This window comes from Protopterus annectens, chromosome 7.part0, assembly GCF_019279795.1.
Source record: "Protopterus annectens isolate FY-2018-M chromosome 7.part0, PAN1.0, whole genome shotgun sequence".
NCBI lineage: Eukaryota > Metazoa > Chordata > Ceratodontiformes > Protopteridae > Protopterus > Protopterus annectens.
Genome location: NC_056739.1, coordinates 600,135,094 through 600,149,118, shown reverse-complemented (window position 1 = coordinate 600,149,118; position 14,025 = coordinate 600,135,094). Strand labels below are relative to the sequence as shown.

Sequence of the window (14,025 nt, the reverse complement as noted above, 5' to 3'; positions counted from 1 at the left end):
CCTGGAAATTTTTCCCACAATATTTACTTTTCTGGGCCCCTGTCTAGCAGGGTGACTGACATGATCCCCGGGGGGAATTTCCTATCTCCCATCCAATCATCAAGGTTCCTTTTTAAGAGGGCCAATGAGGTGCTCTGCTTGACATGTATGGGCAGTTTATTCCAGAGTATGGGGAGTCTCTGGGTCAGGAACCTACCCTCCAGCATGTTTTGTTCATTGTGATGATAAGGATCAGATCCCTGGAGCGTGTGGCTCTGAGGGATTGGGATTTCTTTAAGTGGAGCATGTTCAACAGCTCAGGGTTTGACATGGCCTTGTATGTTAAGCAGAGATCGCCTCTGAGTTGACGATATCCCACAGAGTATAGCTGGAGTTTTTTTTTTTAGACGGTCAGCATATGGCATCTGCTTTAGGCCTGTGATTCTTTTAGTGAGGTATTTCTGTGGCCTTTCCAGCTGTTGCAGATGTCTTGTGAGGTACATACCAAATGGGGCATTATACTCTATAATGGGTCTAATGAGGGATGAGTATAATGGGACAATGACCTCCTTTTTTCTGGATGAAAAGCCCTTTGTGATGAAGTGTGCCACATAGAAGGATTTCCTGACTGTTGTGGCGATGTGGTTATCGAAAGTGAGACCACTGTCCATTTGTGTCCTTAAGTCTCTCATCACACTTTCATTGTTTAGTGTCCTGCCACCTATGTAGTAGTTCATGGGTACATGTTTTTTTTCCAAAAGGGATGACTATACATTTCTTGGCATTAAGCTTGAGCCCATGGCTCTGGCACCAGGCATCTGTTTCTGTAAGGCCCTTTTGTAGAATATCCACATCATTTGGGGATTCAATAATGGCTCCCAGTTTGCAGTCATCTGCAAACTTTGTTAGCCAGAGTCCCTTAGTGTTGGCCTGTACTTCAGAGAAGTAGATGCCAAACAAGAGCGGTCCCAGGACTGGACCCTGAGGTACTCCACTTGTCACTTGTCTGGAGCTGAATTTGGAGTCGGCTACTTTTAGTCTGGGTTCTGTCAGTAAGCCAGTAGGCGACCCATCGAGTGACGTAGGGATTTATGCCCCGCTTAGTAAGTTTATCTGTGATTCCAGAGTGGAGGATGGTGTTGAAGGCCTTGGCGAGGTCCAGATAGGCTGTGTGGACCTCCTTACCCTCATCCACAGCTCTGGAGACCGATTCAAAGAAGTCAATCAGATTCAGGAGACAAGATCGGCCCTTCACAAACCCAAACTATGTGGGGTCCAGTGTCTGGAGGGTGCCAATGTCTTTGTTTATAAGTTCCATGATAATGTATTCCATGCCCTTGCAGATCAGGCTTGTCAGACTGATGGGACGGTAGTTCCCGGGATCCAAGGTGGATCCTTCCTTGCGGATTGGGATAACTGTAGCTGTGCGCCACTCAGTGGGCACGAAGCCTGAGGTGAGGCTATGATTAAACATGACACTTAGGTGGGGTGCCGGTTCATTTTGTAGTTCATGTAGTACACAGCCTGGGATGTCATCTGGTCCCATGGATGCTGTATTCTTAGCTTTGGAGAGTGCTGTTTCTACCTGTGTGGCTGTGATTATCGGAATTTGGCAATCGTTTGGTATTGAGATGGGCCCTTTAGGGGGTGAGAGGGGATTGAAGTTGGCACTAAATCGATCTGCCAGGATATTGGCAATATCCTTGGGATCAGTATATTTAATGCCATTCTGTTGTAGCTCAGAGCAGATCTTAGCATTGCCATTTAGATTCTTGACATGACTATAGAATGCCTTGTGGCTGTCTTTGGAATATTTGGCAATTTTATTTTCGTAACTAGCTTTTGAGGATTTTATGAGGCATCTCAGATTCTTACTGAGGCTGGAAAGGGAGTTTTTTGCATCCTGGGATTTTCCTCTTTTCTACAACAGTTTCTTCCTTCTGTTGTATAGTTTGTTTATAGTAGAGGACCACCAGATTAGCTTCCTTTTTTTGGAGAAGAGCATCTTGGTTCTAATTGGGATGGCACGATTCATGCAGGAGTAGATGTGCTCATACAGTGCCTTAGTGTAGGATTCTGCAGTCGAACTTCCAGATCCTGTCTGCGTGGGTGTTGTGAAGTTTGTTACTTCTCACTTCAGTAGAATGAAGTTGGCTTTGGAGAAGTTTTTTAAGGAGGTTTCCTTATTGGGGGGTGGAGGTGGGATGTGGATGTCAAGGGTGATTTGCTTATGGTCAGACCTGACCAGTGAGGGGGTGACCACTGGTGTGGAGCATCTATCTCCCATGTTGGTAATGACCAGGTCTAGGATATTGGAGCCCCTGGTGGGACAATGGATTAATTGATCCAGGGCGTTGGAATTTATAAATTCCAAGAACCGTTGGGAAAAGGAGTTGGTGCCCGAGTAGTTTTCCCAATTAATGGCAGGTCCCAGTTAATGGCAGGTATGTTAAACAGACGAAAATATGAGGCAAAAATCTGTACAGTTGCGAGGTAATTGTGTGTGTGTGTGTGTGTGTGTGTATATATATATATATATATATGTGTGTGTGTGTGTGTGTGTGTGTGTGTGTGTGTGTGTGGAAAATGCACGTTAACAGAAACTGTTATTTGAGCAAAATTCTAAGTTTAGAACAGCAATATTTAAAATCTGTCACCATTTTTCTTCCTTTGTTCCCCCTTTACTTGCGGCTCTGCCCAGATTTTGTGGTAAGAGTTTCAGAGGTATGGTGGAGAGGTATAGAAACCTTTCAGGAGCTGTTGCTGCTGCCAGGGGATTGCTCGATTACTCTGTGTGTGTGTGTGTGTGTGTGTGTGTGTTTGTGTGTGTGTGTGTGTGTGTGTGTGTGTGTGTGTGTGTGTGTGTGTGTGTGTGTGTGTGTGTGTGTGTGTGTGTGTGTGTGTGTGTGTGTGTGAACTGCATGGTAACAGAATCCATGTTATTCTAGCAAGTTTATAAGTGTATAAAAACAATATTTAAAATCCGTCACTCTCAATGTGTGCGTGTGTGTTGTGTGGCAGAGTGGCCGTTATTTTTCAAAGCTACCGGGAGCCACTGCAGAAGGGTGGAAGAGCTCCAGAGCCGCAGGTTGTAGACCCCTGGGATAACAAGATATATCAAATGGGCTTTTTCTTTTAAAGGCATTTCCTTATCTGGTCTTATTAAGGCCCATTCTACTAGATCTGTTTCTTCTTCTTCAGCCTTCTGGTAGAAACATCCCATAGATGACGTTTGTGCAGCTGCTACTTGGTCTAACCATCACACCTTTATTTCCCATTACAAACTGGACATTATTTTCTGTACCACGGCATTTTTTGGCTTAGCTGTACTCCTGGTTATGCTTCTTTGAGAGGGCCTTCTAAGTTCTTTCAGTAGCTGGGGACTTTGTCCCAAAGGTTAGGAAACAACATCAGATAAAGAAGTTATGTACATACCGTAACATTGCATGTGTGTTGTTGCCTCTCGTTTGCTCTTCAATCTTTCCTCCCTGCATTCCCCTGCCTTTTTAAAGGACCTAGCAGAGCATTTTTAGACAGATGCTTGTGTTCTCCTTTGAGATCCTGAAGTATTCTTACATGGCTGATTCCTTTATTTCTATACTTCTTACCTGATTCTTTTATTTCTTAAGTATTTTTTTTCCTTTTTATTGGTGTTATGATTATGTGATATACTGTGCTGAACCAAACTTGATCTGAGGGTATTTTGAGGAGAGGTGCATCATGGGTAGGAGAGGAGCTTAGATGTTTGGGCCTACAGCTTTGTAATGCATCCGAGTTGGATCCGATGCTGGGATCCAAAATCCATAGGTTGAAGAGCAAATGAGAGGCAACAACACAGATTCAACATTATGGTAAGTACATAACTTTTTTGTTCTGCTGTTATTTGCTTGTTAGTACAGGCAGATTTTACTGTCTAGTGTGGGAACTGACTTTAAGAACTTTTACAGGAGGTGCTTAACATTTGTGAAGGTTGGGTTGCTCACAGTTCTGACGATTAACTGGTTTGTCTTTTTCCAAATATCGTAGCGTAATCGGTGCACTCCATGCACTACAAAATAATTCATACTAGAACATTTAATAGTCAGAAAGCTGCTGAAAAAAAATTTTGGTTGCTCCTTATTAACTTGTCGCTAGAGTAGTGGTTGAGGCAGCTGCAATACTTTGTGATGGTAATTGTAGTTTACAACGGGTTACTTAGCCAAGTGAGTGTCCACAGTTGATAGCAGTTTTAGAAACTGGTAAGCATTATAAGTTTTCCTGATCGTGTCAGAAGCAAAATTCAAACGAGTCACATCTGCCTCAGGTGATGAAAAACTTCTTTATTAGCAGCTAACCAGATTACACAGCATGTTGGCCAAGATGATCTCCTCTGGTCAACTTGTTTACTGACATCAACTTTTATACTGCAAGCAAAACAACTTTTTGTTACATTTCTGACCGTTGACAGTTGGCTATGAAAAACACCTGTGATGAACATGTTTATCACAAATCACCTCAAACCAACAGTTAGTACAGAATGTTCAAGAAGTACAGAATGTTCAGTTCAACAATGATAGCTCAAATTTTCCAGGACACACAGCCTGCTTCAGTAAATTAACTCTTACTCGGCCGTGCGTCCTTATCCCAGGCTTCACTAAGCTATAACCAAATCTTTATTCTGAAAAGCAGAAAACTGTTATTATTCAGGTTTATAAGCAATGCTGCACTTTGTTCACAGATGAGGCCCATCTTTGATAGGCATATCCCAACAAATAACATGTTCACTTTGCAAGAAGAGGAAAAAGACAAATAACAGTATGTTTTTAAAACTTTTTCTCTTAACATTTCCCCCCTGAAAACACTTTTTGTCTTTTTATTTCAGCAATATATGGTAAAAACTAAGTTTTTCTTTGCATACACTACTTCATTGGCAAGACAAACTTTTAAACTTCAAAAACATTTGCAAAAAGTCACATTTCAATGTATTCACTTTCACCAGTCTGTTGCAATTGCTGGTACATCGTCTTCGTAACAACAGTATCAACCAGTCTTTGTAGAAGACCTCTGATACAGGGTATACAACAACAACCACATACCACCACGATAGCCACAGCGACTCCAACGGACACCAGGAAACTGCTAATGAGATTACTCCATTTTCCAAACCATGCTTGTAGAAAGTCTGTAAAGGGATTACTTACCCCAGAATTCTCTGCCAATTCTTCGGATAACATTTCCAAACCTTTCAAAGCGCAAGTGATACTTCCATCAGGCGCAGTGTTGTTTGGAATATTCATACAACAGAAAGTCTCAAACATCCTGCAAACTCCTCCTTCTTTGACCAGGAGCATATCCAACGCAATTCGATTCTGCCATGCCACCTGCCAAGTGGCCTCCAGTTGTTCAGCAATTCCTTTTAATGCATCTTTGGTAAAGTTCACAAAATGCTGCTGGTTATAGTAAATGTAGTTGATCCAGTCCACATTCTGAAGTTGAATCCAGACAAAGATGGATGTGAAACCAGCTGCTATTTGGTTTATTGCTTTGTATTCATCAGGTACGCCTCTTGGTACGCCGATGCTATCGATGTAGACACTGTTATCGAAAGATTGCTTCGGTGCCTCTCTTTTTCTCCTACTCAAATACTTCGGCTTTATTTCAGGTTCTCTTACGAAATTGCTTGCTGGAACTGGGAAAATGCAGAATGGCAGAATTAACTTTACAAGTGCACAAGTTCCCTTCCAGGGAATCGTAAGCCTTGATCTGAGTTTGTTGTCTCCACATAACCACCATACGTCTGCTAAACTATGAGTTTGGTTCTCCAGAAATGGATTTTCATTGCCATTCACAGTAACATTGCAATAGTTCTGTCCTATATTGCCATAATTCTTCCCTGTGCCATCTCTGGAAATGCACATATGCGAACCTGGATAGGAAATCACTGCAGGTGGTTTCTCAACTTTGCTTATGACTGGAAAACGCTGAGTTTTATTTTTGCATTTATCTTCAGTTTTGTTGAAGAATAATTTTAACAGACACATTAGGTTACCTTCATCTCGTATCAGTGGGACTGTCGCTAGTTGCTGTTTACCTTCAGCACAAGAAACACAGTTCTCACGATGTGCCTCTCGGGTACTATATCTAACCCAAGATAACCATTCATTATGGTGTACGAATCCCGTCTCGAGTAACTATTGTTCTTCTTTTGTGAAGGCAAAATCTGCTTTACTTGTAGCATTTTTAAGGCTTTGTACTTTAAGTTGGAGGGTCCCCAAAGGATCAGTTCCAATTGGAAGAGACACTCCGATTCCATAAACTCCTGAATCACTTTCTTGTGGTGACACAATGGTTATAGTAATTACTTCGGTACCTTGGAAATGCGCAATTTTTATTCTTTGTTGCCTGCTTTTATCTTTCTCTGGTATCACTGCACCACTTGTTTCCCATGCAGTCACATCTGTTGACCACCAAACATTTGACCAGGACGTACAGTCTCTATTGCACAAGTATTTTGCACGAGTCAAGAAATTATCATTGTTCCATTTAGAACAGTCCAAAATTCCTTCACAAAGTTTCACCTTAAACACAGTAGTAACACCTGTTTGCGCTTGCAGCACCACCATTCCTTTTTCTCTTGCAACTGTTCCTTCTCGTATGGACATATTTACTTTCGCCACCAAAATCATCATCATGTAACAGTTCAAGTACCAGTTGAACATGGCCATCCTCCCTAAGGACTACCTCGCGCCATTGATTTTTTCACTGGGTTTGAGACGAACTAACCCCTATTGGGCTAATCCCCACTTTGTAGCCAGACTTTGCGCTCAGTGGTCCGGTGGAGTTTGACCAATATCAATGGCAGAAGGAAGAGTCTTGAGTTTTTTTACAGTGGGTGATATGAATCCACGAAGTTCTCTCAGCAATCTTTACAGCCGTAGGTGTCGAGATAAGTACTTGGTATGGGCCTTCCCACCTAGGGGATGACCAATTCTTTCTCTTCACAATTCGGATCCACACCCAGTCCCCGGGTGCCACACTTAACAAGGTTTCATTTCTGGAATCTGCAAAGGAGTCATTGGTTACAAGAGATTTGACATTTAGCAGCTTCTTCATATAATCTGCTAGATCCTCACCCCCCTCACGTTCCGCTGGCAACAATCCTTGCCACTGCAGGACGTAATATGGTCTCCCAAACAAAAGTTCAAATGGTGTAAGTCCTTTGTAGGAAGGTGAGATTCGCATGTCCAGGAGTGCCAAAGGAAGGCACGCAGTCCATGATCTATGTGTTTCTGCCATCAGTTTGCAGAGCTTACTCTTCAAGACACCGTTGTGTCTTTCCACCAGTCCAGCTGACTGGGGATGGTAAGCACAATGATATTTAAGATCAATTTGAAACACTTGACCCAACTTCTGAACAATCTGGTTAACAAAATGAGACCCATTATCACTGTAAATGTGTTTTGGTAAACCAAATCGGGGAATTATTTCTGTAGTAAAAAGCTTTGCTACTGTTTGTGCATTCGGGTGCTTTACTGGAAAAGCTTCTACCCATTTAGAAAAAGCATCAATAATGACTAAACAGAACCGTTTTCCCCTCTGAGGGTGTCAATTCAATAAAGTCCATACAGAGTGTGTTGAATGGATATGGAGTGGTGGGAATGCCTGCTGAGACATTTTAACTCCCCCTTGAGCATGATACTTTGCACATAATAAACAAGATAAACAGAATTGCTTTGCATAAGTTGAAAACCCCTTACACCAAAACACCTTGGACACTATTTGAATCATCGTCTGTACTCCTACATGGGCAGGTCCATGGCTAACCAATGCCGCATACCTAAAAAGGTTTGAGGGTAATACCATTTTGCCATCTGATGCCCTATACAACCCATCCTGTTGAGTGATACCGTATTTTACCCAACGACATTTTTCCTTCTGTGTTGTCAATGTTTGCATTACTTTTAGTGTCTCTAAGTCTAAGAGGTGTCCGGGCTCTAAATCATTGTCATGTAAAAGCAAATCATTTTCTTGAGCTGCCTTTTTTGCAGCCATATCAGAAACGGCATTTCCCCTGGAGACAGGATCTTGTCTGTTGGTATGTGCGGAACATTTACATATCGCTATCTGAATTGGTAGTTGCACTGCATCTAACAACCGTAAAATTAAATCTCTGTGATTTATTGGTTTGCCTGTCGCAGTAACCATTCCCCTATTCTTCCATTGTTGAGTGAAAACATGTACAGTGGAGAATACATATTGACTATCTGTGTAAATTGTCACTTTCTTACCCTCCCCTAAGGTACAAGCTCGAGTCAAAGCCACCAACTCAGCTGCTTGTGCAGAATAAATGTTTGACAATCTTTTTGCCTCCAAAACTTCAGTTTCTGTGGTGACTGCATACCCTACTAGTGTTTTTCCTACAGTGTCTTTCTTTGCTGATCCATTTACAAACAAAACGAGATCAGAATCTATCAACGGAATATCCGTTAAATCTGGTCGGGGAAGCACTTTGTCATGAATGCTCTCTAAACAAACGTGTGGAGTACCTTCTTCTGGAGTCGGCAAAAGTGTCGCCGGATTAAGAGTAGTACATCTTTCAATGGTCATATGAGGCTGTGTCAGCAGCACTGTCATACATGACAAATGTCGACTAGGAGATAAAAAGGTTGTCTTATCTTGCAAAAGTATAGTAGCTACTGAATGTGGAACCCGCAATTGTAATGGGTGAAACAAAACTAATGATGCTGAGGCTTGTACTGCCATGGTGGCTGCCACCACAGCTTGAACACAATGCGGCAATGCCCTTGCAACAGGATCTAATCTGGAGGAGTAGAAAGCTATCGGTCTCTGTTTATCCCCATGTACTTGTACCAGAACCAAAGTCATATATCCTCCCTTACAATCAACCATTTGTACAAACGGCTTAGAATAGTTCGGAAAACCCAAAACAGAGGATCCTGCTATCAATTGCTTAATTCTATTAAACTCCTGTATTGCCTTATTTGTCCACTGTATATTATTCTTAGCTGCCATGGGAGTGTCATAGATTAGTGCGGTCAATAGCCCTACTTCCTCAGCATAGTTAGGGATCCAACTTCTACAAAAATTAGTCACACCTAAAAAGGATATCATCTCACGCTTAGTCGTAGGCATAGGTGCCTCAAGAATTGCTTGTTTTCTTTTGTTCTCCAATTGTCTACCTGCCTGTGAAATTAAATAACCCAAGTACTTTACTTGTGCTTTCCACAATTGTAACTTTTCTTTATTTACCTTATATCCTTGCTCAGCTACAAAACTAAGAAGGGCAAGGGTATCCTTTCTACAACATTCCTGCGTGGGTGAGGCCAACAAAATATCATCTACATGCAGCAGAACCTGGCTTCCCTCTGGGGGAACAAACTGAGCTAAATTCACTGCCATTTCTTGTGCGAATATTGTCGGACTCTCACAATAACCCTGTGGCAATCTGGTGTAGGTGTATCTTTTACCTTGATAAGTGAATGCAAACCAAAATCTACTCTCCCTATGTAGTGGTATGGAGAAAAAAGCATTGCTTATATCTATGACAGAAAAATATCTGTTCTGAGGTAGTAAATCATTAAGTAATGTATAGGGGTCAGGGACCACTGGTGCTCTTGGGATCACAGCCGAATTAACTGCTTGTAAATCCTGAACCAACCTCCATGACCCATCCGGTTTCTTTACAGGAAACAACGGAGTATTGCAGGGCGAATCTGGGCATTCAACAAGAATTCCTACCTGTTTTAGCTGCTCAATGACTGGCTTAATTCCTTCCTCTGCTTGTTTACTTAGCGGGTATTGGTGCTTACGAGGTCTAAAACCTGACTTTGGAGTTATACAAACTTCACCTGCTGTTTTCATCAGTCCCACATCTCCTTTTCCTTTTCACCATAAATCTACAGGTAAGGCACTTAACGCACTATCTTCCTCTTGAGTTAGGAGGATTTGTCATGCCATTTCTGTTTTGTCATCCCTGAGGTGCACACTTGGTTGTGCCCAAGTCACCCAATTTAATCTTTGTACCTAGATCTGTTGATCCTTCAATTGACTTTCGGACATTGTGTCCCAATTCGTTACCTTTTTCGCTAAATCTACCCTATGTGTCCCCACCGCTTTAGTAATTGAAATATGTGGGCTATAACCTGAGCGATATAAAGAACTCATTTCTTTGGTCAAAGTACAGGTCACTACTGTATTACCTTGCGTATCCCAAAACATATCATTCAAAATTATCCTTGCACGTTTGTGCTTAAAGAATTCTTTTTCAAATTCTTTATCCGGACCAGGGGCCTTTCTGTAGAACATTGTACAATGTAAGTGCACCGCAACCTGCGGTGACCCGCTCCTAGATTTACTTAAAGCTAGGTTGATCAAATCTGTATCAACCCTCCCCGGCCTGTTTGAAATCAAGTCCTGGCTATACCAGAAAACAAGTCTTGTACTCCCTGTACCACCAAGCCATCCGCTAACCTTTTCACCTCAATACCTTTAGGTGTGGGAATTGCCGCTATTCCAAACGAATGCATCAAATCTCTTCCCAGCAAATTAACTGGACAAACTTTCGATATAATTACCCTACACCTAACAGTTTGGTTTGTTTGCGGATCTGTGAACAATAGAGGATGAGACAGTGGTTCCTTATAGATTTTCCTGTTTGCCGCTTTCACAAGGACAAACTCGTCCATCTCGCAGTTCGGGGGCAGAACTGCTGGACCCAAAAGTATACGCGATGCACCTGAATCACATAAAAACTCTACTTTCTGTCCCTCAACCAAAAACACTATCATGGGTTTTTGGTCTAGATGCATAGCAATACCCAAATGTGCCAGGTTTATGACTTCACAGTCACAATCCCGCCCTTCCTTCTGAGTGTTCTGACATTCATTGCAGAGAGTGTCTGCCTCATCATCATCACAATCATTCTCACTTTCTTCTTCTCTACAATAATCACAATAATGAATTTGGCGCCTTCCTTTACTATCATATAGTCATGCGGATCCCTTGTTCGTAAGCTGTGGGGGATGTTGCCACTCTTCACAGTCGGCAGCAAAGTGCCCACGTCTACCGCATTTAAAACATTCTCCACGTTTTAACCTCCCCTCATATTCCTCCGAATGTCCACCCGGTTTATTTAACGTGTCTCATTTTGGGTCCCCATGTTTTTTTACGCCACCACGGCGCCCTTGCCCCCTTTGGTCCTGTACCAAGAATATACCACCATCATCCCCTACTGCTAACACTTGTACTTTCTTTTTATTTTTTTAAATTGAAATGTCGCTCAGCATGCCGTGCATATTCAAACAAAGGTTGCAGTCTACATGTTCTATGATCTACCATATGCTTAGTTATAAAACTACTTATTGGAGCCCTACAACCCTTAAGAAAAGCATTTTTCAATTGCTGTTCATACGGACTGTCATTCATTGGTCTGATCCTGCGGAATCATCATTCCACAATGGTTATTGAACACTTCTGTCAATCTTACAATATAGTGATCTACAGATTCATCATCATTTTGGATGCACTGATTTATTACTGTCCAATCTGCTCTTGGACGCCACTTATCAGAAATTCTCTTTAACAGATCAGTGACTCGCGTGTCTAACACCCCAGAATTATGCTTTAATGTAGAGTCGTCATCTGCCTTACATGTCCAAGTACCACAAACTAAGTGCCAATCTGGACCCAGGATTTGTCGCACTACTTGTTCTACTTCTAAACCATTTAGATAATAACTTAAACGCATACCAACTATGTCCTCAGAAAACTTTTGAAAATTAACCTTGGGATGAGGAATACCATCTGTAGCTCATTTTATATCCTCTCTTGCCCAGGGACGATAAACTAAAATAGTTGGCTCCTGTCCAACATCCCCTGCTTGTGGGTTTGCAACTTGTATTAAGGGAAGAGCTTCTGAGTAGTCAGAAAGTTTAATGGCCCAACGTCCTTGCCCAGCTGGTCCTGACCTTAACTGCATAGGTTGGTCTACCTGTTGCAAAGCAACCTTGGGTACTACGGGAATTTGCGGGTAAATTGGAGGGGTCACAACATTTCCTTGAGCAGCCAATAACCCACCCTGCTGTACTGATCCCACATCTTCAGACTGATATTGAGGAGGTTCCGCCGGTACGGCAGCAACAATTTCCCCATACGGTGGGGCAGTTGCCTGCCTTTATACCGCACAAACTGTATGCTCATCCTCCTTATCTAAAAATAAAGCTACTTTTCCTCTTGGCACCAGTGATCCCTTATGATTTATTTTTTTCTTTTTCCTGGCACTGTTTTTCTTTTATAGCTCATTTATTTGCCTCTTCTAACCATTTTTGTGCTTGGGGAAATCCCAATTGTCTTTGCTTCTTAGTTCTAGTTCCTGCATCTCTTTTCAAATCTCTAACCAATTTTGCACAGGCATTCTTATTCAGGGTACCATCAAAATCATATTTCAACTTCCACTTTTTCAAAAATTTAACATTATTTTTGTTTAAACCTTTCATATACTTAGCATCAACATTTAAACAGACATCACTCTCACACCTGCAGCAACTCAAACCCATGTTTCCCCTAGATTTCTTATTTTAGGATTGTATCAAAGTTACTTTACAGGGCTAATTATAAAATGGGACTATCTTAACGGGTGTCCTTAACAGAATATAAGTAATCCTACCCACCCTTAACTAAAAATAAAACCCTTGTCGGCAAGGTTAAATTAAATTAAAAGAAAATTTATTTTTCATCCTACCTGAACCAGATGAGACTCCGTTTCCCCTTTTGGTTCAGAAACCGTCCCGCCTCCTTTCAACGACAAATCAGTCGGAGGGCTTTCAGTCGAGGGAATCTTAAGATGAGAAACCCTCACCTGCACAGGTCTTTTGGTCTCTGTCGGTCTGATCCTTATCTTCGTAGAGATATCCGGCTCAAAGGACCAAAATGTCAGAAGAAAAATTCAAACGAGTCACATCTGCCTCAGGTGATGAAAAACTTCTTTATTAGCAGCTAACCAGATTACACAGCATGTTGGCCAAGATGATCTCCTCTGGTCAACTTGTTTACTGACATCAGCTTTCATACTGCAAGCAAAACAACTTTTTGTTACATTTCTGACCGTTGACAGTTGGCTATGAAAAACGCCTGTGATAAACATGTTTATCACAAATCACCTCAAACCAACAGTTAGTACAGAATGTTCAAGAAGAACAGAATGTTCAGTTCAACAATGGTAGCTCAAATTTTCCAGGACACACAGCCTGCTTCAGTAAATTAACTCTTACTCGGCCGTGCGTCCTTTTCCCAGGCTTCACTAAGCTATAACAAAATCTTTTTATTCTGAAAAGCAGAAAACAGTTATTATTCAGGTTTATAAGCAATGCTGCACTTTGTTCACAGATGAGGCCCATCTTTGATAGGCATATCCCAATAAATAACATGTTCACTTTGCAAGAAGAGGAAAAAGACAAATAACAGTATGATCTGACATTTTTGTATGTGTTCCACAGTTGTTTTTGAAAGCGGAAGTTTTCACCATAGGAATATTGTCACAAAAAAAAGAAAAGTTAAGAAAAAACTGGCGTTTGAATGCATAATCAAGAAGTTCTGAATTGTTCATATTTAGAATGTTGACATTTTTCTGCTTTTTTTTTCTAGAGCTTCTAGTTTGACAGAGTGGACTTGTTTCCTGCATTTTGCTAACGGCGTAAGGCTGGATATTGGCAGCAGACTTCCAGATGCAAACTTCTGTTGTAAGTGTTGAAAATTTATTTTTCCATCAGTATTAGTATTATTTTTAAGTAGCCTGTGTAAGTGATGGCCTTCTTTTCCATTTTGTTTGCTTTTTCCATAGTCAGCATAATGTTCTGAACCACACCTGCATATAATTTAATGAGTGTTTTGCGTGTAAATTGGTATCCAATACAGATTCATTGGTATGATTTCTGTCTACTGTCTTAGTTTTCTGAAATTTTAGGATGAGTTTTATGGCTACTGCTGGCATTATGATCCAACTACATGGTTGCTCAATCGAATGGCAGGGTGCACACTACTCCTACTGCA

The 14,025-nt window shown here is 41.5% G+C and overlaps 1 protein-coding gene across 2 annotated transcripts in view; it reads left to right on the top strand.

The window, feature by feature from the left end:
* Positions 1-14,025, top strand: part of CSK (C-terminal Src kinase) — a 2,395,116-nt gene that overhangs the window by 336,546 nt on the left and 2,044,545 nt on the right. For both annotated transcript variants that reach the window (XM_044077191.1, XM_044077192.1), the window contains exon 3: positions 13,621-13,715. The gene's annotated coding sequence lies outside the window, so the exon portion shown is untranslated. The remainder of the gene's footprint in view (positions 1-13,620; positions 13,716-14,025) is intronic.